The sequence below is a fragment of the Palaemon carinicauda genome, chromosome 3 (assembly GCF_036898095.1).
Source record: "Palaemon carinicauda isolate YSFRI2023 chromosome 3, ASM3689809v2, whole genome shotgun sequence".
Classification (NCBI taxonomy): domain Eukaryota; kingdom Metazoa; phylum Arthropoda; class Malacostraca; order Decapoda; family Palaemonidae; genus Palaemon; species Palaemon carinicauda.
The window spans coordinates 79,636,555-79,662,385 of NC_090727.1; the positions used below are offsets into that span (position 1 = coordinate 79,636,555).

The 25,831-nt window shown below is 48.0% G+C and overlaps 1 long non-coding RNA gene across 1 annotated transcript in view; it reads left to right on the plus strand.

The window, feature by feature from the left end:
- Positions 1-7,211: 7,211 nt before the first annotated feature.
- Positions 7,212-25,831, plus strand: part of LOC137637772 (uncharacterized) — a 102,850-nt gene continuing 84,230 nt past the window's right edge. Inside the window, exon 1 of the long non-coding RNA XR_011043795.1 lies at positions 7,212-7,444. This is a non-coding gene — a long non-coding RNA (uncharacterized lncRNA). The remainder of the gene's footprint in view (positions 7,445-25,831) is intronic.

Consider the following 25,831-nt stretch of genomic DNA (forward strand, 5'->3'; position numbering starts at 1 on the left):
CTCATCCACAGCCTGACTGAGCAGCGTTCTTTCTTCAGCATCTTCTGGATGGATAGCAGGGCTTGATCTATTCTGGGGGCTGATCGTCTTGTTGTTCAGCAACGTCCTCATCAGAGGGTTCCTCATCCGAAAACTGATGAGGAAACGGCAACGGAGTGGGCAACGTCTGGCTCGCTGAGTCCGGTCGCACTGGTGGATGCGTGACGGAGCCGGACGCAACATCATGGAACTGCTGCACAGTCTGTGAACTGTCAACAACCATGGGTGCGCGAGGAAGCACAGCGTCAACCCGAGACTGTCTAGACCGTCTGGGTTGTGCAGTCAACACCCTACCGGGTTGCTGAGGTTGACGCACTGCGTCAAAACAAGTCACCTCTGCTGGTTGTTGAACGTCCTGAACGTCAACAACCACCTCCGAGCTTCTCTTAACGTCAACGTGCGGCTGGCAACCCACACTGGGTCGCATCGGTGGAGGAACCACCTCAACTGGCAGACGCGAGTAGGTTACCTCAGCGTCAACAGGGCGCACAACCGACCGGTTGGAAGGTTGTTGGCCAGAAGGTTCGGTAGCAACCTTCTCCGCATTAAAGTCCTCTATCAAGGACGCAAGCTTGGACTGCATGTCTTGCAGCAAAGCCCATTTAGGGTCTACGGGAGCAGGTGTGGCAACAGACGGGGTTAGCGACTGAGGCGGTACCGCTTACCATCCCTGAAAGCCTTGTTATGCATGACATAATTGTACAGCAAAACTTCAAAGGCTCGAAAACAGCTGTGAAGTTGACCTGTAAACAACTTGGAGCGTCTCCTGGCCAGGCGCCAGGGAGAGTCTACGAGAATTGAGAAGTCTATCTGGGCAGAGGCATGAACTCCCAAGCCGAGAACTTCTCTCGTGTCATATCAGACTCTCGCTCTAAAAACCAGTTTAAAAGAAGGGAAAGCAAAGGCTGTATCCCCCAAACTCCTCCTGGTGAAAAACCAGTCGCCTAGCCAACGTAAAGCTCTCTAGGAGAGCGAGAGAGCACTAGCTTAAAAACAACGGCTTCGAAGTAGCTAGGCCTAGTGTAAGCTCTGACGTTTAGGCGAACGAGGAGCAGCAGTTACAAAAAGATCCGGACAAAGATCCTTAAAAAAATCATCATGATTTAATTAAAGTCCATAGGAGGCTAAGCAGCTTTAGGCTCCTCTCCATCTGACAGAGTCCTCAAGGGAATATCAGTAGGAGGGGGAACAGCAACTTCCTCATCTACAGGAACCTTGTCCGATAAAAGCTGAGTCTCAAGCAAGGGAGAGACCTACCGTGGTGGCAATGCTTTACAAGCAGAGTCCACACTCACTGGTGCATTAGTAGCGGACCAGAACGCAACGTCATGTAACTGCTTGACAGTCTGTGAACTGTCAACAACTGAACTGTCAACCACAACAGGTGCGTGAGGACGCACAGCGTCCACTCGAGACTGCTTTGACTGCCTAGACTGAGCAGTCAAAACAACTCTAGAATGCGGAGGTTGACGCACAGCGTCAAAACAAGTCAACTCCGATTGTTAGTGAACGTCTTGAACGTCAACAGGAGCATCAGCAAGTGGCCTAACGTCCAAATGCGGCTGAAAAACCACACGAGACCGCATCGAGTGTGGTTCTAAACAACCTGACTGACGTGACTAAGCTACGCCAACGTCAACAGTAAGCACAAAGGAACGTTAGGTTGGCTGAAAGCCAGGATATCGATGAGATAAACGGCTAGACTCAACGGACTAATCGGCAGAATAGTCTTCCATAAGGGAGGCAAGCATATACTGCATGTCTTGCCATACAACCCATTAAGGATCAACGGAAATGGTTGTGGTAAGAGACGAGGGTAACGTCTGTGACCGCAACACTTTGCCAACAAAAAAAGACTCTCGGAGTCTGTGTTACGCTTTTGTTAGGCGGCGAGCAGTTATCCGATGACTGCATAGGGTCAGAGCTGTCCTAATGGCTGTAACCAGGACGCTGGACCTGTCCTGAAAGGACTGACTTTCGCTTAAGGGCTTCGAAACCTTGTGACAGGTTTCTTATGCGAAAAGCCTTCGGATGACGAGGAGAAACAACGTCTCTCTCGTCTTATGGTAGGGGAGATCTTGGTAAGATACACCTGATACCATAGAGGGAAAACGTCTGTTCGTTGATCAAGGCCTCTCGAACCCATAAGTCGTTTGACATTACTTCTCCCCTGGGCTTGGGAGCATGCAAGAGGTCCCGGACTAGGTGAACGACAGGCACGAACAGACGAACCCTCGGACGCAACACTGTAACACTTTGCGCATATCACTTTATCACTTCGATTTTCTGTTTTGCACTTATTGCACTGAAATCGAAACTTTTACTGATTTCTACCTGAAACACGCAATTCTACCCTTCATTAAAAGGTAGTAATTGCGAAATCAGTCGTATAATGCAGCTCATTAATACCAGCAAAAAACAGAAAACATATTTTAAGATAAAAAATTCAGTGGCTAGGAAAGAGACTAAACACTAGTTCATATAACTACGTTTTCAATCTCTCACCGCACATAGCCTGGGGACGAGAATAAAAAACTAAAAACGTTTTATCCTTCCTCCCCGTACAGCGACTAGGGACGAGAGTAACTCAAGAACAACGTTACCCGCTTGAACGGAACGTTTTCTCTCCTCTCTCTCCCTCCGTCTCTATCTCTCTCTCTCTTTCTCTCTTGATTTCGCACCTAAGAGAAGAGCCCAATTATATTTCGTCAAAAAACATGTTATTTGACTAAAGGAAAAAACTGAAAGGTTTTTCAAATAAAAAGTTCCTTAAAAATAGAATTTAAAACATTTAAGCTAAGAAAGAATGAACAAAACGTCAGAATCGATTTACTCTTACTGCAAAGTGAAACCGTGATACACTCTCTCTCTATCGTAACGATAGAGCGCATGTTGAACGTCCTGAACGTCAACAACTGCGTAGCATAAATAAACAAAACGTTAGTTCATCTTTGAAAACAGTACGAAGACTATCAAAGAAATTCTTTCATAAAATATTACATTTAAAAAGTTTTAAATCCTTTAAAAGCTAATTACGATATAAAGGGCTCAACGTTGATTAACTTCGGTTTCCAAGTTAGGACCGCCTACTCTCAGGAAAGGTCTATATAAACAAAACATTAAAATTTATTTTTATATGTTTATAATAAATGGAAAGTTAATCGAAGAGGCCTAATAAAGGCGGAGAGATATAAAATATATAGAGGAAAATCTATAACGTGATAAGATAATTACTAAAAGCCTAAACACACTTCCGTCTAAGGGAAGGGTCGGCCATTTAAAAGTGAAAGAAAGTCCATACTCTCTTTGTCACCATAATTAAATCTATCCAAAACGAGTTCAAGATTTAAGATGAAGATAAAACACCTGCATAGCGAAAGCTCAAAACTAGAATAAAGTACTTCACCAATTAGTTGTGAAAAAACTCCAGTTTAGCAACAGCGAGTAAGTACGTCTTGTCGATAGCTCGACAGAGAGAAAATTGAGTCTTTGTTTACATTGAGTACTGGGTATCTGGACGACAGATGGCGCTGTTGGGCACACCCGCAACCTGTGTAGCGATCGCTGGCGAGTTTTTACCGTAGAGTTGTCTGTCGGGCAACAGAGTTGCAGCTATATAATCACCGGGTAAGTATATTGAAAATTTAACGATTAAAAACCACAGGTTGTTAATTATCGTATGGCAACCAGTTTCATGTACAGAAATTACTTTTAGTTCAGTAAATTTTACAGCAAACTTCAGGAATATCTTCCCAACGCAAAAAAAAAAAAAAAAAAAAAATAAAAAAAAATAAAAGAACAGGACTTCACACCGCAGGAAGGTAAATCACCATTGGCTATTTCTTATTCTGTACATGGTACAAGTAATAAATCTATCTTAACCCCTTTTACCCCCAGCCTATTTGGAAATTTCCAACCCTTAACCCCCAGGGGGTTATTTTTTCCCCAGCACATTTTGCAGTGTATTTTTTTTTAAATTGCTCTAACAGCCTTAATTTTTGTCATAGAGAGGTCAGGTTGGTCTCATTCTCTTGGAAAATGCCCGAATTTTCTCAAAAAATTATCAAAAATATGAAAAAAACAAAAATTTATAGCATTTTTTTGCAAGGACGTGACGGTACGTCCATGGGGGTAAAGGGATGGCTTTTGTGAAACGTACCAGTACGTCCTTTGGGGGTAAAAGGGTCAAGTGCATAGGTGGTTTATAGAGAGTGTTTTTGTGATACAAAGTCACTGGAGAGATAAGAGAATAGAAGTGACTCAAAGGGGGAATGGGGAACCCTTAGAGATTAATTTGGACCTGGTGCCCTGTCTATTCCACCACCTGTAAACCTCAATCTCCTACTGTGGGCCTCTAATTTCGCTGTCCTTCAAAGGGGTATCTTTGAAACTTCTTCTTTCCAAATGAAAGGAAGGTCAAATCCGTTCAAACCAAACAAATATACGGAGAAATATCATTCCACTGTCACAAATCTAGCCATAGTCTATAAAGAAAACCTATCAACCCGATCAGGAATGCATCCGACACCCTAAGATAAAGTTAGGCTACGCAACTTTACCTACTTTAAGGTCTGGTCCTACCACATAGGGGAACCCTACTTTCTACAGGTCCTACAAATCAGTTTATCATCACCATTCTCATGTATTTTGCATATGACACTACATAGCGAGTGTTTTTTGTCAAATCCACATTATCAAAACACTTAAGAGAACAAAAAGTCTTCAGTGTTTCCCTATTTTTCATTACAATAGAACCAATTATCAATATGTACTGATAAGGTGGTGGTTAAAGAGGGCGTAACACCCCTTAACCGTTAAGCAAGAACAATGATTTAGGTTAGGTTAGTAAATCCGTAAATTCCATAAAACTATATCGTCAACATTGGTCATCATAAAAGACGGGATTAACGATGACGGCTTCCATTATTATGGGAAGATTAACAATTAAACTATTTTTTTTTAACAACACAACAGAGCGTCTCCAGGAAAAGTTGCAGGGGTGTATGTATGATCGCGGCCACTTGTATGTATGATGACGGCTGACTAAGAATACAGCAATGTAAGGGGGGAGGGGGGGGGGTATTAGGTAAGTAGGTAGGAACACGGCTTGTAGGTTAGGTTAGCGGGGGAGAGTTTAGTTTAGTTGGTGTCCATATTTGATGCTCATTGGAGGATCTGGCCGCTGCTATACAAAGGCTCCACATTGCATAAGTCAATTGAAAAGAAAAGATCATGTAAATATAAAATACCTAACCGGTGGAACCGTATATATTTACCTAAAAGAAGAGAATATTTTGAAACGTTCAAATCATATGAAAATTATAGTTTTAGATATAAATTCAATGATTTTCTTAAATAAAAATCACAGAAATTATATAGTTTTATATCTAAATTTAATCTTTTTCTAAAATAAAAACTACAATTTGAAAATTTACCATAAGTTTTCACATAGGCCTACAGCATTTTCAACTTGTCCCTAGCCTGGGTAGACCTGATACATGATTCTACGAAAATGTTTGTCAAAAAAAAAAAAAAAAAATGTCAAATTAATAGGAATAATAGAGAAAATTAATTATGTTTCCACAGACCTATATATATAGCATTTGCAACATGTCCATTACTTAGGTAGGCCTGATACATGATCTTATCTGAGAGATTCACTAAATAAATGAATTACAGGTATGAAATACATAAATTAATATGATTAATAAATAAAACCAAATTGTTTCCAAAAACATTTACATACATTTGCAACACGTCCACAGCCTAAGTATGTCTGATACATGGTCTTATCAGCAAGATTACCCAAAATAAATAAATTACAGATACAAAATAAATCAAGGAAGAGGAATGATACAGAAAAATAATTGCAGAATATGAATACGGCAAAAGGAAAAAAAAAAAACACCACATATATATCCCTCTAATGGCTCGATGAAACTTTGTCTCTTCTATGGTCATTATTCAATAGTTAATTCCTCTTGTTATATAACATCCACGAAAGATAGTCCTTTAGACAAGTTTCATAGTCTACACAGAAAAAAATAACTTTTTGCTTGACTGCTTTACGCAAAACAATAACAAAACTTCTTCTTTGCTAAAAAAAAATAAGTAATGAGGTTAACTACTTTACAAAAATAAAGAAAAAACTTCTTTACAAAACCAATTATGATATTTATCTATTTAGAAAAAAAATAATAATATGGGCTTCTTCTTCAAAAATGAATAAATAAGAATTTTTGCTTTTATTTTAATCATAATTGTCCATTACTTCTCATACACTAGTTTATTTCTACCATTTCCTCACTGTTTCTAATTCAGCAATCGTGAAAAATAACATTAAAATTCATACTCAACATAGATATAATTAACAGTTATTAGGGTGTTTAACCTTATAGGCTTACATTATGATTAGCGTATGGCTATGTTCATACTTGCAATTAGAAATGCCTATTTAAATCGACTTTTCCAAAAACTTTTACAATGCATGTAATCATGACTGTTTTCATTTACTTTAAGGTCTGCATTTCTGGTCCTATACTGCAGGGGAATCCCACTCTCTACAAGGCCTTCACAATCATTTTATACATATTCTAAGGAATTCAGCGTTTCACATCATATATTACTCGTTTATTGTCAAATCCACATTATCTAACCACTTAAAAAAACAAGAAAAGTCTTCAGTTTCCTTTTAGAAGCCTTAATATATTTAGCCTTTCTGATGTGTAGTTGTAGTTCATTGTATTTGAAAGCTCTAAAAGCTAAATTATAGATGTTTGTCTCTTGTAATATACATGATATAATCAGTAAAAAATAAGCACATTATGTAATCTATCATCAGTGTAATTAATTTGTATTTTGACTGAATTTCATGGAATTTAATCATCTTGAGATGTAGAATCTGTGCCATGTACTGTATATAATTACCAAATGCAAGGTCTTGAGTACTATCTCTAAGAAGGCGAAATAAATAAGATAAAAAATATTCAATGAAAATTATAAAAAAGAGAAAATTAAAGACTTGTGTAGAGAAACAAATAGAATTTATTGAAAGAAATAATGATTTTTAATAATAGAAATAGTTTCACAAGTGAGTCAACGTTGTGAAGGTAAATGCAACCTCTTAATTGATTATGCAATACCCACAATGCTCAGCAATATTACGTCATCACTCTGTTTACTTATTACAGAGTCCGAGTTTTGTATTAATTAGTGATTTTTTGTAGTGATTTGCGTTATAACAATATTTTGATCTTCTGTATTTTATTAAACATTTAATAAAACGATCAAATAGATTAACCCTAGATTAATAAGTGGAATTGAAATAAGATAATTGGGTACAACTGCGAAATGAGGGGATGATCATTGAAGCCTAGCCTAGTTACGTAATAACTTCATGTGTTCGGTAAGTAGGTAAATAGTCTATTTAAAATATTGATATGCTATTTATTATCTGATTAATGTCTTATATATATGTGTAATCTATATGGAGCAATATTGGTGATATATCATACATATGAAACATCAATAAAGTCAAATATATATATGCAGTCTAGGTTTAGGTTAGGTCAACAGTACTTTAAAATTTATTGGTATATAATAATTTAATTTCTAGATAAATACATGAGCCATATAAATTTTCATAATCGTTATCTTGTGTTTTATTCATTTTTTAACATGAAAATTTGTGGGTAAGCCAACCATTCATAAGTTTTCCTACACCCCTATTATAATTATAGTTATAGGTGATCCTAGTGGGAAACCAGGATTTTGGGTAGGTAAACACCAAAACCTTGTTATTTATAGTAATAATAATGATTAGTAATGAATAGAAAACACAATATAACAGTTGGAAAAATGTATGGTTTTCTAAGTGGTATGATATTAAAGTATAATAATTATCTATGAATCACATCACATCCTCAAATGGTATTTGCCCCGCTGTGGCTTGCTTCTCTCACAAATAACATTACCCCCTTAGTTCTCTGCTATCAAGCGATACATCCATGAGCTGCCTATGCCAGTTGTGGTTCGTTATTTCTGGAAGATTTTTCACTTTCAGATGTACAATAATAGCTATACTATACATAATACTGAACAGAGAGTGGTTTAAGCTTGATCATTTACTGAAATAGGGGAAATTACACTAATATTTTGAAAAAGATCAAACTCCCCTGTGGAAGATGTTTTCTTGCGATGATATTCATACTGAAATGGTAGCAGAGGGGAACAAAGATACCCTTATAAAACAACATCTGGGAACTTGTGTATAAATACTGTACTTGAAAGTTCTCAATCATTTAAAGAAGCCAGCTGATGAGTATGTCGTACAAAAATCAAAATGCTACCAAAAGCAGGTGCAGTAACCCACAATCAGTCTGTCAATGAAATAGTTTTTACATTTTAGTCGATCGATACATAAGTTATGTCAAAGCCCCCATTAGGCATACTGAGAAAAATGCTATTCGTTGTAGTGAATTCCAGTTTTGCTAGAAATTTTAGTAGCATATATTAACTGGTTAGATTGCTGTAACCTATGATAGGACGAGAAAATCCTGTTTTACTTGACTGAAGCATAATCTTTATCAACATAATTGAATATACCCCTACTACATACATACATACATATACCAAGGTACTTCCCCCTTTTTTTGGGGGGTAGCCGACATCAACAAATGAAACAAAACAAAAAGGGGACCTCTATTCTCTACGTTCCTCCCAGCCCTACTAAGATATATTAATTTTTTCAATTGTTATGGACTAGTAAAATTTGGAAATGCACCTAGAAAAACAGTTTTGGGAGTAAAGCCAGTTAGAAAACAAACACAGAGTTGAGTTTAAGTCTTTGGGTATGCTAGGGGTACGGTGGTCTAATGTGGGATGTAGACGAGTTAGTAAGAATACGACGCCTGGGTTAGGTTAGGTGGGAAACCTTAGATCTGGTGGTATTCGTGTATTTGTTTCCCTTTTTAAATCTGGCTTTCCAGTTGTAACTTCTGGAATTTAAACGTCTATAATTGGGAAAATACAATATTTTCAATTTTAAAATGTCTCTAATTGAAAAAATACAATATTTTCAATAAGAAAATGTCTATAATTTGAAAAATACAATATTTTCAGTTTTGAAATGTTTATTTTTAAATATTAAACTTAGCCGGTGAATATATAATAGCTGACGTCTCGGACGGCTCGACAGAAACACAAAAACTCGCGAGCGATCGCCATGAAGGTTGTGGGTGTGCCCACCAGCGCCGACTATCGGCCAGATACCGCATAGGCTATACTTGTAAACAGCTCCAGTTCTTCTCTGTCGGTCTTATCGACAAGTTGATTCCGCTCGCTGTTGACCTTGAGTTTTCGTCATTTTTGGTGAAGTACTTTATTTTGGTTGTTTTGAGCTTTCGCTGTGACGGGTGTTTTTCTCTTCAATTAAAACTCTTGAACCCTTTTTTGGCTAGTGTTTATTGTTGATGACTGGATTTGTTTTGGATTTTTCTCTGATTGTTCAATATGGCTGACCCTTCTCCTATCCCTGGACCTAAATTTCGCAAATGTAATGCTAGGGATTGTAACAAACGTCTTCCCAAGGCCTCTCTCGACCCACATACTGTTTGTTCTAATTGCTGGGGGTAAAACCTGTCAATTAGGAGATCGGTGTGATGAGTGCGTGGTCTTGTCGGAATTCGACTGGCTTGAATTTGATAAATATTCTCGTAAGCTGGAGAGAGATAGGGTGAGGAGAAGCTCCTCTAGGTCATTGGAATTTTCCTCCTCCCATGCCCCTGAACCTAATCCTTCCCCTGTAGTAGTTGTTCCTGAACCCTCTACTAGCACTCATGAACCGTCCATGCGGGATATGTTTCTTGCGATTCAAGCTTTAGGCGAGAAAGTTGAATCCTTAGCTTCGGACCGTAACCAACTCATGTCAGATGTGAAGTTATTAAAGTGTCAGAGTGGCAAATCAGAAAATCGTAGTGACAAAGTGATTAGTGCGCAAAGTGTTGTTAGTGTTGCGACCGAGGGTTCGTCTGTTCGTGCTTGTCGCTCCCCTAGTCCGAGACCTCTTTCAGGCTCCCCTGCACCAGGGAGAAGTAATGTCGTAGGACTTAAGGGGACGAGAGGCTTTAACCAACGTACAGACGTTCCCTCTTTGGTATCGGGCGTTTCTCGTCAAGATCGCCCTTACCATAAGACGAGCGAGGCTGTGTTCTCCTCGTCATCCGAAGGCTTTTCGCAAAAGAAACCTTGGAGCAAGGTTTCTAGACCCTTGAAGCGGAAGTCAGTCCCTTCAGGACAGGTCCAGCGTCCTGGCTGTAGCCATTGGGACAGCTCTGACCCTTTGCAGTCGTCGGAAGACTGTTTCGCCTATTAAACGTAAGCGTAACACGGGCTCCAAGAGTCTCAGTAAAGGCAATGTATTGCCGACACAGACGTTACCATCGTCTCGGCCCGTCCCGACTCCCGTTGATCCTAAATGGGTTGTCCTGCAGGATATGCAGACTAAGCTTGCCTCCCTTATGGAGGAGTATACCGTTGAGCAGGTTCACGATGATCCTCGCCGTTACGCTGATCGAGACTCTGGCCGTCAGCCGCCCAAACGAGCTTTTACTCGTCCTTTTGACGTTATGAAACGTGATGTCGGTAGTTTGTCACGTCAGTCACGTGACATGGATCCTCACTCGCTGCAGTCCCGCGTTGACTTTCAGCCGCTGCCGCAGCCTCGTGTTGATGTTCAGCCGCTGCCGCAGTCTCGTGTTGACGTTCAGGACGTTCGCCAACCAGCTCAGTTGCCTCGACTTGACGTTGAGCGTCAAGCACCGCAGTCAAAGGTTGTTTTGACTGCTCAGTCTAGGCAGTCAATGCAGTTCCGACGTGATGTCGAGCGTCCATCAACTCCTGTTGTTGTTGTTGGTCAGTCGCAAGGTTTTCAGTCCTTTCAGCAGTGGCATGACGTCGCTTCCTCGACTGCTACTGCTGCTCCTTTGCTTGTGGACATTGCCTGTCAAGCGTTGCCACCGCGGCAGGTCTCTCCTTTTCATGAGACTCGACAATTGTCGGACGAGGTTCCTTCAGATGAGGAAGTTGCTGATCCTCCGCCTACTGATATTCCTTTGGGCAGTTTGTCAGATGGAGAAGAGCCTAAAGCTGCTCAGCCCTCTATGGACTTTAAGAAAATCATGTTGATTTTTAAGGATCTTTTTCCAGACCATTTTGTACCTTATGCTCCTCGTTCGCCTCCGTCAGAGTTTGCGCTAGGCCTAGCTGCTTCCAAGCCTTCGTTTACTAAGCTAGTGCTCTCTCGCTCTTCTAAGAGGGCTTTGCGTTTGCTAGGCGACTGGTTGATCACCAGGAGGAGTTTGGGGAAGACTGCCTTTGCTTTCCCTCCTTTTAAACTGGCTTCTAGAGCGAGCGTCTGGTATGACACGGGAGAAGTTCTCGGCTTGGGAGTTCCTGCCTCTGCCCAGGGAGACTTCTCAAGCCTCATAGACTCTCCCCGTCGCCTGGCCATGAGACGCTCTAAAGTTTATTGGTCCTCCTCGGACCTTGACCATCTCCTTAAAGGGGTTTACAGGGCCTTCGAAGTTTTTAACTTCTTAGATTGGTCGCTAGGAGCCTTAAGCAGGAAGATCTCGTCGGCCGACCAGGATGTTTCCGTGCTTATTATGTCCTGCATGGACAAAGCCATCCGTGATGGCTCCAATGAGCTCGCCGCTACCTTTACGGCTGGAGTCCTGAAGAAGAGGGAGACTCTTTGCTCGTTCCTTTCGGCAGGAGTAACTCCCTGTCAAAGGTCGGAGCTCCTCTTTGCCCCTTTGTCATCTGCCTTGTTTCCTCAGCAGTTGATCAAGGATATTGCGGCTTCGCTGGTGCAGAAGGATACCCACGACCTGATGGCTACGTCTGCTCGTAAGGGTGCTCCTTCATCGTCTTATGTCGTAAGACCCAAGATTGATACCCCAGCGACGAGGTTTATCCCGCCCTTTCGTGGCAGAGCCCCCAGTAGGGGAGGCGCTCGTGCCGACAGTAAGAGAGGCAAGAGGAGAGGATCCAAGTCCTCCCGTGGCAGAGTCTGACTGCCCACGTCCTCAGACAGCGGTAGGGGCCAGACTGAACAACTTCTGGCAGGCCTGGGAGAAGAGGGGTGCAGACCGAGAGTCTGTGTTGTTGCTCAAGGAGGGGTACAAAATACCTTTTGTACGCAGACCTCCTCTAGTAACAGTTCCTTTAGACCTCTCTCCCAGGTATCGAGAGGAGTCAAGGAGACAAGCTCTACATCAGCAGGTTTCTCAGTTGCTAGAGAAGGGAGCGGTGGTGAAAGTCTCGGACCTTCAATCACCGGGATTTTACAACCGTCTCTTCCTAGTCCCAAAGCATACAGGAGGTTGGAGGCCAGTGCTGGACGTCAGTGCGCTCAACGTTTTTGTTGTAAAAACAAAATTTTAAATATTTAACTTAGCCGGTGAATATATAATAGCTGACGCCTCCGGCGGCTCGACAAAAAAACACAAAAATTCGCGAGCGATCGCTATGAAGGTTGCGGGTGTGCCCACAAGCGCCAACTATCGGCCAGATACCGCATATACATGTAAACAGCTCCAATTCTTCTCTGTCGGTCTGATCGACAAGACGTACCATTACTCGCTGTTAACTTGGAGTTTTTCAACAGTCTTGGTGAAGTACTTCCTTTTGGTTTGAGCTTTCGCAGTGCAGGTGTTTTATCTTCAACTTAAACTATTGAACTCTTTTTTTGGATAGATTTAATTGTTGATTACTTTGTATTGTTTTTTTTTGGACTTTCTTTGACTTTTCAAAATGGCCGACCCTTCCCTTAATACGGAAGTGTGTTTTAGGCTTTTAGCAATTATCTTATCACGTTATAAATTGTTGTTGTTAATTATAGATTTTCCTCTATATATTTTATATCTCACCCGCCTTTATTAGGCCTCTTCGATTAGCTTTCCATTTATACTAAACATCAATATAAATTTTAATTTGTTCCGTAACCGAAATACAAACCACGCTATTTACAAAGGGTTTACTTTTAGCGCAGCTGAAATGACGAGCCAATAGTTTTTAACGAGGGTTAATTACCCCCGCGCTAGTTAGCGGGGGGTGGGGAAGGGTAGCTTGCTACCCCTCCCCCCTCCACACACCGGTGACTTGCTCCACTTCACTTTTGGCTCGGCGGTGATCAGACGTGTCTGTTCATCGCCTTCGTGACAGCCTTTAATTTTTTTCTTTTTCTTTTCAGCTTGTGTGATTGGTTGGAAGTTGACCTTCAGTTATTTTCTTTTATTTAATATGCGGACATGCCCTGGAGTTGCCGGCCGTCCTTGTGGGACTTTCATGTCGGACGTGATTACGGATCCTCACACCCTCTGCCCTCAATGTCGGGGCCGACGGTGCGACCAGGATAACATGTGCCGTGAGTGCAGGGAGTGGTCTGCCTCCCAGTGGGAGAGGTTTGGCCGTCGGCGTAAGAAGAAGTCCAAGAGAGACCGTTCTCCTCCGGGGTTAGCCTTGAAGGAGGAAGGTTCTCGGGACTCTTCTTCCGCCGCCCAAACCTCCTCCGAAGCTCCCCCTCGTCCGCCTCCTAAGGAGAGTCGTCCGAGTGGGAGCGCAGGCCCTTGTTCTGTTTCCCTACCTTCGGTGGGGGGAGAGGGCGTCGCCTCCCATAGCGAGGCGGTTCCCCCTCCTCCTCCGGGGGAGGTTATTGATAATAATGCTTTATCCAGTGATGATTTGTTACAGATTTGGTCGTCCCTGGGGCTTAAGGGCTTGCCCTCCAGGGTCGCTCTTATTGACCTTGTCTCGTTGGGGGCCGCTGTTAAACAGTCGCCGGTGGTAGCGGAGGTAGACCCTCTGTCTATTGTCGACGTCGTGGTGACAGAGGCCTCCGACGTGGCTGGGCCTTCCGACGCAGGTGCTGTTGCTGGTGATGGTGCTCTAGGCTCTCCTCCTCCTTCCGTGCATCCTTCGAAGGGGGAAGTGAGTCCTTCGGTCTCGACTGCTGCCCAGCTTCCTTCTGAGGGAAGTGTTTTGAAGGAGACTCCCCTTCGGAGGACCGATGGTCCCAACGATCTCCCCCGAGGCCGCCTCCGCCGTAAGGCTCACCGCCCTCTACGCCACAAGGGCCTCCCTTCCCCTTACAGGGGGACTAAGAGGCGCCTTTTTGGGTCTTCGTCCTCCGGGGGGGACTCTCCTCGTCAGCCTCAACCGACTGCTCCGCCCTCCTTGAACCTCTCTGCAGACCGCTCACCATCTCCTGCCGGATCTTCGCCTTCTGGAGAACTCGTCACCCGACGGGCAACGGTCCCTTCGGGGCTAAGGGATTCTTCCCTTACGCGAGCAGGGCCAGCGCACAAGCGCTCTCCTGCTCGCCAGCGCTCTCCTGCTCGCCAGCGCTCTCCTGCTCGCCAGCGATCTCCTGCTCGTCGACGATCTCCTGCTCGCCAAGACTCTCCTGCTCGCCGACGCTCACCTGCTCGTCGGCTCTCTCCTGAGGTTCGCCCCCCTCGCCAGCGCTCTCCTGCTCGTCAGCTCTCTTCCGAGCGTCAGCGCTCATTTGAGGACCATCGCCCTGCGGTCTCTGACCACCCTTTAGTTCCTGCTGAACTCCCTGCTCACCATCCACCTGGTCCTGTGGCTACGCAACATCGTGCTGCGCGTGTGTCAGAAACACATGTTCGCCAACGCGCCAGCGATCTTCCCGTTCCTGCTCGTGAACCTATCCTCTCACAGGACACGCGTCGACCTTCTGCTCGCCAGCGATCACCAGCTCGCCAGCGATCACCTTCACATGCTGCCCGCCATCGCACGAACCTGCATGATCGCCCGCTTACGCATGCTGCTCCTCATCGCACTACCCTGAACGATCGCCCTCCTGCGGATGCTGATCACCATCGCACCCTTTCTCGCGATCATTCACCTGCGCATGCTGCTCGCCATCGCACAACCCTGCACGATCGCCCGCTTACGCATGCTGCTCCTCATCGCACAACCCTGAACGATCGCCTTCCTGCGGATGCTGATCACCATCGCACCCTTTCACGCGATCATTCACCTGCGCATGCTGCTCGCCATCGCACAACCCTGCACGATCGCCCGCTTACGCATGCTGCTCCTCATCGCACAACCCTGAACGATCGCCCTCCTGCGGATGCTGATCACCATCGCACCCTTTCACGCGATCATTCACCTGCGCATGCTGCTCGCCATCGCACAACCCTGCACGATCGCCCACTTACGCATGCTGCTCCTCATCGCGCAACCCTGAACGACCGCCCTCTTGCGCGCGATCATTCACCTACACATGCTGCTCGCCATCGCTTACCATCACGTGGTCATTATCGCCAGCGATCTTCTTCACCTACGCGGCAGCACGATCCCTCGCCGTCGCGCCATCGCTTGCGTTCGTCGCCTCGGACACGTGTTCATTTACCTGCCCACCCTCACGCCCACTCACCTGCGCGCCCGCGCGACCGCTCGCCTGCGCGCCCGCGCGACCGCTCGCCTGTGCGGCCGCGCGATCACCTGCGCAACCATTCGCCTTTGCGCGACCGTTCACCCTCGCGCGACCATAGTTCGCGGCGAATTCCACAGCCGGTGGTAGCAGCAGGGACGCGTGCTCCTAGGCGGCACTCGGGATCACCTCCATCCAAGCACAGGTTGGTATTGCAGGACGAGGACAGGTCATTACAGCATTCTTCCCCACCTTCTTTTCAGGCAGGTACCGTCGTGTCCACTCCAAAGGATCGCCCGATCCCTTTCACCTTAGCGAGGATTTCGGACTCTGTGTCCTTTGAGCAGCAGACTTGGTTTGGTCCGCTGGCACGGGCGTTAGTGAGGGTTATGAAACCAGCACTCGCCGGCCAGGGTAACAAACCAGCGGCTGTCTCTCCTACGCTGAAGAGAAAGAGAGGAGTGGACTTCGTGGTGACTTCCCCCAGGGCGAAGTTGGTTCCCAAGAGGTCGGTCTCAAGGGTCCCCTCTCCTGCACGAGTACTCTCTCCTTCTCCCGTGGACGAGGCCTTTCCGTCCTCAGGTGAGTCCAGTGGGCCGGTAGTCTTCCCCTCGGCACCAGGAGGGGAGACTTCGCTTCAGGCAGGAGAATCGTCTCGTGAGGAAGGGGCCCCTCGAACCTCGTTGTTGGGATCCTGTATCCCTCCTAGGAGGGAACCCAAGGATTCCAAGACCATCCCTAAATCCTCTGCAAGGATTCGACAGGAACCCACGACTACCCAGGGGAATGTCCACGTATCACCCCAGGAAGAGATTCCTGGGGCAGGAGACTTAGCTGCCAGCCCGCAGGGAGGAGAACAGCAAGAGTCCGAACATGCCTTCTGGCAGGTCCTAAGCCTGATAAGGCAACTTAACAGTCTTACGGATCCAGTCATCCCCCCCGTGAAGGCAAAGACACGATTCTGGATGAAGTGTTTGACGTTCGGAAGGCCCCTAAGATCAGTGCAGCTCTGCCCTGGTCTCGGGGGCTGAAGAGTGCCAGAGCTAGGGCCAATGCTCAGCTCGCACTTCTTGCCTCCTCCAGTCGTTCCACTGCCGGGAACAAACTCATCCCTCCTCCTCGCCTTCAGCAGAGGAGGTATTTCGAGATCCTGGGTGAGCACAACCTCGCTCTTCCTCTCCATCACTCTGTGGAGGAGCTGGCGAAGGGAGTTCCCTTGGAGAAACTCTCTGCCCGGCAGGTGTCGTTCTCGGCGGCAGAGATCCTTAACCACGAGAAGGTCGCTAAGTGTGCCATGCAGGCCACTTCGTGGCTGGACTTCTGGTTAGGATCTCTGGGCATCCTATTGCGATCTGAGGACTTGTCCAAGGAGACCAATAGGAAGGCCCTAGAGACCTTCTTGCTCTCGGGCACCCGCTCCATCGAGTTCTTGGCGCACCAGGTTACCACCCTGTGGGCCAACTCGGTGTTGAAGCGTCGCGATGCTGTGTCCAAGAGATTCCATCCGAAGGTCCCCGCCGTAGATGTGTGTAGGCTCCGACATGCCTCCCTCCTGGGGGAGAGCCTGTTTGAGCCTCAAGACTTGGAGCGAACGGCTGAGAGGTGGAGGAAATCCAGCACGGACTCCCTCCTCCACAGGGCCCTTACAACTCGGCCCTATAAGCCTCCAGCCCCGCCACAACAGCAGCAACAGCCTCGTAAGGCTCCAAAACAGGCACCGGCAGCTAAGAAAGTGGTGTCTAAGCCCCAGCCCTTTCCAGCCAAGGTCAAGAGGGGTGGTAAGTCCTCCAGGGGAGGCAAGACTTCTAGGGGTGGCGGCCGCGGCCGCAAGCCCTAGGGGTGGCAGTCCCCCTGCGTGTCCACCTGTGGGGGGATGCCTTCAGCGTTGCGTCCGCAGGTGGCAACATCTCGGGGCCGATGCTTGGACGATCTCAGTGATCGGCCAAGGTTATCGCGTCCCGTTCACGTCATCTCAACCTCCCCTGACAGCGAATCCAGTGTCGTTGAGCTCCTATGCCATGGGATCGGCAAAGGGGCTGGCCCTTCAGGCCGAAGTCAAGACCATGTTCGAGAAGGGTGCTCTCCAGGAGGTCGTGGACGGCTCTCCAGGCTTCTTCAGTCGACTCTTTCTTGTAAAGAAGGCTACTGGAGGCTGGAGACCCGTCATCGATCTCTCGGCTCTGAACAGGTTTGTCAAACAAACCCGGTTCAGCATGGAGACAGCAGACACGGTCAGACTTGCGGTGAGACCACAAGACTTCATGTGTACACTGGATCTAAAGGATGCGTACTTCCAGATCCCAATCCATCCGTCTTCCAGGAAGTACCTGAGATTCTGCCTAGACAACAAGATCTACCAGTTCAAGGTGCTGTGTTTCGGTCTCTCCACAGCTCCTCAGGTGTTCACCAGAGTGTTCACCCTGATTTCGACTTGGGCGCACAGGAACGGCATTCGTCTCCTTCGTTACCTAGACGATTGGCTGATCCTAGCAGACTCGGAGTCGACCCTTCTTCGACACCGAGACAGGCTTCTAGATCTTTGCCAGGATCTGGGGATCGTGGTAAACCTCGAGAAGTCCTCTCTGCAGCCGTCCCAACGACTGGTTTATCTAGGCATGCTAATAGACACCAATCTCCACAAAGCCTTTCCATCAGACGACCGGATAGCAAGGCTGAGGAGGGTGGCGGAACCTTTCCTCAGGCTAAAAGAACTCCCCGCCCAATCGTGGTTGCGTCTCTTGGGCCACCTATCCTCCCTGGCCCGTTTGGTTCCAAACAGCCGCCTCAGGATGAGATCCCTTCAATGGCGGCTCAAGTCCCGGTGGAATCAAGGATCCGATTCCCCGGACACTCTGATCCCAATGGGGTCTCTGGAACAGACGGACTTGCGGTGGTGGCTGGCCGACGAGAACCTGCGAAAGGGAGTGAGTCTTCTCGTCCTTCCCCCGGAATTGACTCTGTTTTCGGACGCGTCAAAAGAAGGGTGGGGGGCGCACGTTCTGAACCAGAGGGCCTCAGGCCTTTGGTCAGAATCAGAAAAGTGCCTACACATCAACCTGCTAGAATTGAAGGCCGTCTTTCTGGCCCTTCAACAGTTCCAACGGTTCCTGGCGGGTCACTCCGTGGTGGTGATGAGCGACAACACCACGGTAGTGGCTTATATCAACAAGCAGGGAGGCACTTTTTCGCAACAACTATCCCATCTTGCAGTAGAGACTCTGAGGTGGACCGAAACCCACTCGATAACACTATCAGCTCGCTTCATTCCTGGCAAGAGGAAAGTGCTCGCCGACAGTCTAAGCAGGGCTTCGCAGATAGTGAGTACCGAGTGGTCTTTGGATCCTCAGATAGCCAACAAAGTCCTGACTTTGTGGGGTTCCCCGACGGTGGACTTGTTCGCGACAGCCTTGAACTTCAAGCTGCCCCTGTACTGCTCACCAGTCCCGGACCCCAAGGCACTCTGGCAAGATGCTTTCCAGCAACGGTGGGACAACATCGACGTGTACGCCTTCCCACCATTCTGTCTGATGAGAAGGGTGCTCAACAGGACCAGACTATCGGTCAACTGTTCCATGACTCTAGTAGCTCCGCTATGGCATCACGCGGAATGGTTTCCAGACCTTCTGCAACTCCTGACGGAACTCCCAAGGGAGCTTCCTCCACGACACGAGCTTCTCAGACAACCCCACTCCGGTGTCCCTCACAGGGCCGTAGCTTCGCTTCGGCTTCACGCCTGGAGACTATCCAGCGTCTCCTCGCGGAGAGAGGCTTTTCGCAACAGGTTGCGGAGAGAATGTCTCGGCACCTGCGAAGGTCCTCTGAGGGAGTCTACCAAGCGAAGTGGAGAGTCTTTTGTGGTTGGTGTCGTGGAAGGGGTATCTCTCCACTCGATGCCACTATTCCAGCAATAGCGGACTTCCTTGTGTATCTGCGAGAAGAAATGCGCCTTTCTGTCTCGGCAGTGAAAGGCTATCGCTCAGCCTTAAGCTTGGCCTTCAGATTGAAGGGCGTGGATATTTCTTCATCGCTAGAACTCTCTTTACTCATACGTAGCTATGAGCTTACCTGCCCCCAGTCGGAAGTGAGACCCCCTCCTTGGAACGTGGTTCGAGTTCTCAGGTCTCTCAAGAGACCTCCCTTCGAGCCATTACGCCAGGCCTCCGATCGCCACCTGTCTTGGAAGACGGCTTTCCTACTCGCCTTGGCCTCGGCCAAGCGAGTTAGTGAACTTCATGGTCTCTCGTACGACATCGCCCATTCAAGGGGATGGGGGGAGGTAACGTTCAGGTTCGTCCCTGAGTTTGTGGCCAAGACTCAGAATCCTGGAGTGCCGGATCCTCGGTTCGACTCTTTCAGGATCGCGAGTCTCCGTTCTGTAACAAACGACCCAGACCAGGTGCTACTATGCCCAGTGAGGTGTCTGAGGTACTACTTGAAGAGAACGGCTGCAGTCCGTCCTCATGTGCGAGCTTTGTTTGTGAGCACAGGCAGGACAAAGAGGAGGGTCACAAGGAACACCATCTCTGCTTGGATTCGAAGGGTTATCCACCATGCCCTGAATCCTGACCCTCCTCCGTCACGTCGCCCTCGGGCCCACGATGTCAGGGGTATTGCTACATCCCTGGCCTTCAAGAGAAACTTCTCTGTGACGCAGGTACTTCAAGCGGGGGTCTGGAAGCGTCAAACGACCTTCACAGCCCACTACCTGCAAGACGTGACCCACAAGAGCCTCGATACGTTCTCTATCGGCCCTGTGGTGGCTGCACAACAGCTGGTCTAACCTCAGGCTCCTTTTTGGACAAGTAGCAGTAGGTTGAGGGCGTTGTTACCCGGTCTTAGTCTGTGTGAATGAAAGAGTATGTCTGACCCTTACTTCTTTCTTCATTCTCCCCTCTCTTGGGGAAGCAGCATCCTGGTCCTCGCATAGCTGACCTCGACCTCTGCAGGTAACCCATGCTTCTTTGTGCTCCTAGTATTAAGCTTAATACTGTTGCGTCTCCCATACCCTGACGAGGTGGTATGGGGAACGTCCTATCCTAGAATTCCTATCTGAAGGTCTCAAGGTCAACTTCATAGGACGAGTCACACTCTCCTCCTCACACTACTTACGTAGGCCACTCGTTCCTAGCGATGCTAGGAACCTGTGAGGTACAGGGGCTCCCTCTCTCTAGTGCTGCTCACTAAGGGATCGAGCCCCCGGGCAAGCCGAAGTCAGTAAGGCTGGGGACTTTCCACCCTTCCTAAGGGGTAAGTCACCCTTTGTAAATAGATTAGTTTGTATTTCGGTTACGGAACAAATGACAAATTCGAAGATAATTTGTATTTTTCCTAACCATACAAACCTTAGCTATTTACACATATGTGCCCGCCATCCCTGACCCCCAAGTCAAGTCCTACCTCTAAGTGAAGTGAAGCAAGTCACCGGTGTGTGGAGGGGGGAGGGGTAGCAAGCTACCCTTCCCCACCCCCCGCTAACTAGCGCGGGGGTAATTAACCCTCGTTAAAAACTATTGGCTCGTCATTTCAGCTGCGCTAAAAGTAAACCCTTTGTAAATAGCTAAGGTTTGTATGGTTAGGAAAAATACAAATTATCTTTGAATTTGTCATGTTTTGTTTATATGCGGCCTTACCTATTCCTCCCCTAGTCCGAGAGTAGGCGGTCCTAACTTGGAAACCGAAGTTAAACAACGTTGAGCCCATTCAACTTTTATTTTCGTTAAGTTTAAATCATTTGCTCTGTAAGAGTTATTAAATGAATATTTTTTATTAGATATAATTATGAAAGATTTTCTTTGAATAGTCTTCGTGCTGTTTCAAAGATGAACTAACGTTTGGTTTATTTATACGCAGTTTGCGCTCTATCGTTACGATAGAGAAAGAGAGAATCACGGTTTCACTTTGCAGAAAGAGTAAATCGATTTTGACGTTTTGTTCATTCTTCTTTCAAACTGAAATGTTTTAAATACTAATTGTTCCGTAACCGAAATACAAACCACGCTATTTACAAAGGGTTATTACTTTTAGCGTAGCTGAAATGGCGAGCCATTAGAATTTAACGAGGGTGTATTACCCCCGCGCTAGTTAGCGGGGGGTAGGGGAGTGGTAGCTAGCTACCCCTCCTCCCCCTCACACACAGGTGAATACTCACTTTCACTTTTGGCTCGGACTGTGACAGACGTCTCTGTCTTGGTCCTCGCTTGGCAGCCATTGTCTGTTTTGTCTTTACTTAATCGCTTACTTTTCTTTTACTCAATATATATGTAAACATGTTTTCATGTTTGTATATATATTTGAGTATAGAAATAAGTAAGTTTCCTTTTCAGATGTGTGTGTGTAGTGTACGATATCTACGTGGAGGCCTCGGCAGTTAGGCCACCACGGCGTATTTTATGGGTTTGACTTATGTCTTTCTCTCTCTCTCTCTTGAGGTCGTTCACCCTTTTACTACGTGTTACTACGCCCTTGTAGCCTAGCTTCCTTTCCGTGTGGGGGGTTGCTACGCCGTACGTTTGTATCAATTAGTTATGAATCTAATTGTAGTTGTTTTTTGTTTTTCACCTTGTAGAACGATTCCTTTCGGGGTTTTCGTTTTTTCTTTAGTGTTCATTCATTTTTAAATTACATAATTACATAGTTACATAATTATAATTGTTATAATTCTGTTTTGGTTACAGCTCTCCTTCCGCGAGTGTAAGTGGTTGTGAGGGCACGTGCCTGTTGTGTAATTCTTGTTCCTTTTCCTCGGGATTCCTCTTCGGAGCCTTCCCGGAGGAATGAATGTGTACTAATATTATTTGTTTTATTTTTTTACAGTTACCGATCTATTTCGTTTCTGTAATATAGCAACGGTGTGAGCTGTCTGGTTGAGTCCTGGGGATTCGGCTGTTGCTGCCTCCCCCCTTGTATTGTCGTCAGGGGCGTGTCTCCTTCTACTGGTAGTACTCCCGTGTCGACGGACAGCTCTCCAGTTCATTTTAGAACAGTCAGGAGGCTTGCCTCCTTGGGCGGATAACTTTCCTTCCGAGGGAAGTTTTTCCTGTCCAGGCTTGAGCTTTTCCTCTTTTGGGGGGTTCTTCTCTTGCCTTTTTTTTCGTGCGACTATGCTCTTGGTGCTGAGCGGTCGCACCTGCAGTTTCGCTCAAGGGGCTGGGCAACTGCAGGAGCTCCTCTTCGGAGGATTGCTCCTTTTAGGTCACTGGCTGACCAGTCTCTTCCACGAAGTGTTTCTCTTTCGTTCGCGAGAGAGTACATTCATAGAGACTCCTCTTCGGAGGTTTCTTCTGTTGCTGTTGGCCTCCCTCGCCGTAAGGCCCTCCGTCCGCCTCGTCGTAAGGGCCTCTCATCTCCCTATAAGGGTGCTTGAGGCGCCCTTTTGGATCTCCGTTTGCAGCCTACAACTCCTTTTTCTCGATCTTCCGCCTTGGTGCAGATGGACAGCAGTCTGATCTCGTCTTCCGACGGGCAACGGTCTTCCCGACGGACAACGGTCTGCCCGACGGACAGCGGTCTTCCGACGGACATCAGTCTCCCGGCGGACAACGATCCCTTCGGGGCAAAGGGTTGCCCCCACGGGGGTTCTTCCCTTGCGTGTCAGGGTTTCCCTGCGCGCCCTTCTGCTCATCAGCGCTCTCCTGTTCGTCAGCGCTTTCAAGATGATCTTCCCTGCGGTTCCTGTTACGTGCCCTGTGCGCCCACGTTCGCCCTCGCGATCTAGAACTTCGGTTCAGGTCGGGGTCAAGGACTCTTCTTCTTTGCGCAGGCTTCCACGCGTAGCCTTCTGCTCGTCAGCGATCATCAGCTCGTCAGCGATCATCAGCTCGTCAGCGATCATCAGCTCGCCAGCGATCGTCAGCTCGTCAGCGATCATCAGCTCGCCAGCGATCTCCGGATCGCCCACGTGTGTTACAGCTGGCACGCCAACGTTCTCCAACATTTCTGAAGGAACATGGTTCGCCAGCTACTAGCTCACCTGCGGATGCTGATCGCCATCGCGCGACCCTCAACTGCGGATGCTGATCGCCATCGCGCGACCCTCAACTGCGGATGCTGATTGCCATCGCGCGACCCTCAACTGCGGATGCTGATCGCCATCGCGCGACCCTCAACTGCGGATGCTGATCGCCATCGCGCGACGCTCAACTGCGGATGCTGATCGCCATCGCGCAACCCTCAACTGCGGATGCTGATCGCACGACCCTGCATGATCGCCCGCTTACGCATGCTGCTCCTCATCGCTTAACCCTGAACGATCGCCCTCCTGCGGATGCTGATCACCATCGCACCCTTTCACGCGATCATTCACCTGCGCATGCTGCTCGCCATCGCACAACCCTGCACGATCGCCCGCTTACGCATGCTGCTCCTCATCGCACAACCCTGAACGCTCGCCCTCATGCGGATGCTGATCACCATCGCACCCTTTCACGCGATCATTCACCTGCGCATGCTGCTCGCCATCGCACAACCCTGCACGATCGCCCGCTTACGCATGCTGCTCCTCATCGCACAACCCTGAACGCTCGCCCTCATGCGGATGCTGATCACCATCGCACCCTTTCACGAGATCATTCACCTGCGCATGCTGCTCGCCATCGCACAACCCTGCACGATTGCCCGCTTACGCATGCTGCTCCTCATCGCACAACCCTGAACGCTCGCCCTCTTGCGCGCGATCATTCACCTACACATGCTGCTCGCCATCGCTTACCGCCAGCGATCTTCTTCACCTACGCGGCAGCACGATCCCTCGCCTTCACGCCATTGCTTGCGTTCGTCGCCTCGAACACGTGTTCATTTACCTGCCCACCCTCACGCCCATTCGCCTGCGCGCCCGCGCGATCGCTCGCCTGCGCGCCCGCGCGATCGCTCGCCTGCGCGTCCGCGCGATCGCTCGCCTGCGCGCCCGCGCGACCGCTCGCCTGCGCGCCCGCGCGACCGCTCGCCTGCGCGCCCGCGTGACCACTCGCCTGTGCGCCCGCGCGACCACTCGCCTGTGCGCCCGCGCGACCATTCGCCTTTGCACGACCGTTCGCCCTCGCGCGACCATAGTTCGCGGCGAATTCCACAGCCGGTGGTGGCAGCAGGGATGCGTGCTCCTAGGCGGCACTCGGGATCACCTCCATCCAAGCACAGGTTGGTAGTGCAGGACGAAGACAGGTCAGTACAGCATTCTTCCCCACCTTCTTTTCAGGCAGGAACCGTCGTGTCCACTCCAAAGGATCGCCCGATCCCTTTCACCTTAGCGAGGATTTCGGACTCTGTGTCCTTGGAGCAGCAGACATGGTTTGGTCCGCTGGCACGGGCGTTAATGAGGGTTATGAAACCAGCACTCGCCGGCCAGGGTAACAAACCAGCGGCTGTCTCTCCTACGCTGAAGAGAAAGAGAGGAGTGGACTTCGTGGTGACTTCCCCCAGGGCGAAGTTGGTTCCCAAGAGGTCGGTCTCGAGGGTCCCCTCTCCTGCACGAGTACTCTCTCCTTCTCCCGCCCTGGAAGGATTTTTGGCGGGGGGGCTTTCCGTTCAAGATTTCTCCATCGGACAAGGGGTGACTGCTTACCTCTTCCTCTGGGAGCTTACCAGGTTCTTTCCCTCCTCGGTTACGGCCCGAGGTTTGGTTCAAGGAAGCTACAGGAAGATCAAGGGTACTTTCCTCCTCTCGAGCTCAGGCACCTTGGCCTATCGTCGTTAAGTATCTACTTGCGGACAAGCTCGATGTTGTACCATCTGGACGCGCTGACTGAAGGCTTCCTTCGGGTGTCTCATCTGTGGAGGTCAACGACCTCAGACACCCTTCCATCCTTGAGAAGAGTTATGTCTTTGCCCAAGGACAGAGACTTAGACAGCTGCTGTGCGGAGTAAATCGACTTCCGGTTTCACTCCTCCAAGGCGCTTTCTTCCAGACTCTGCAGGGCTCCAGCTCCCTTTTCTTTCAACCACGTCGGCCTAAGTTATCGGCTACGACAACTGGGACAAGGTGTCCAATTGCAGTTTCCTCCTGTCAGGAACAGATGGCACGGGAGACTCCCCCGGGGGGGCATAGTCCTAAAAGGAGTTCACGAACTCTAGGATTGCAGGTTTTTTTGCTGGGAGGATGCTTAAGGTTACTCATCCGAATGACAGCTTCCCGATGCCCATTCCCGCACAATCTCTGTGAGTAGCCAAGGATATCGCGCCTGCCGTCTCTGTCAGCGAATTCAGTGTCTCTGAACCTCTATGCCATAGCATCAGCAGAGTTGCCCGGTTGGGCAGAATGATCCATACCTTAGGCGAAGGTCTTCCTTAGGATCATCGACGGCTTCACCCCCGGCCCCCTCAGTCGATCCTTTCTTG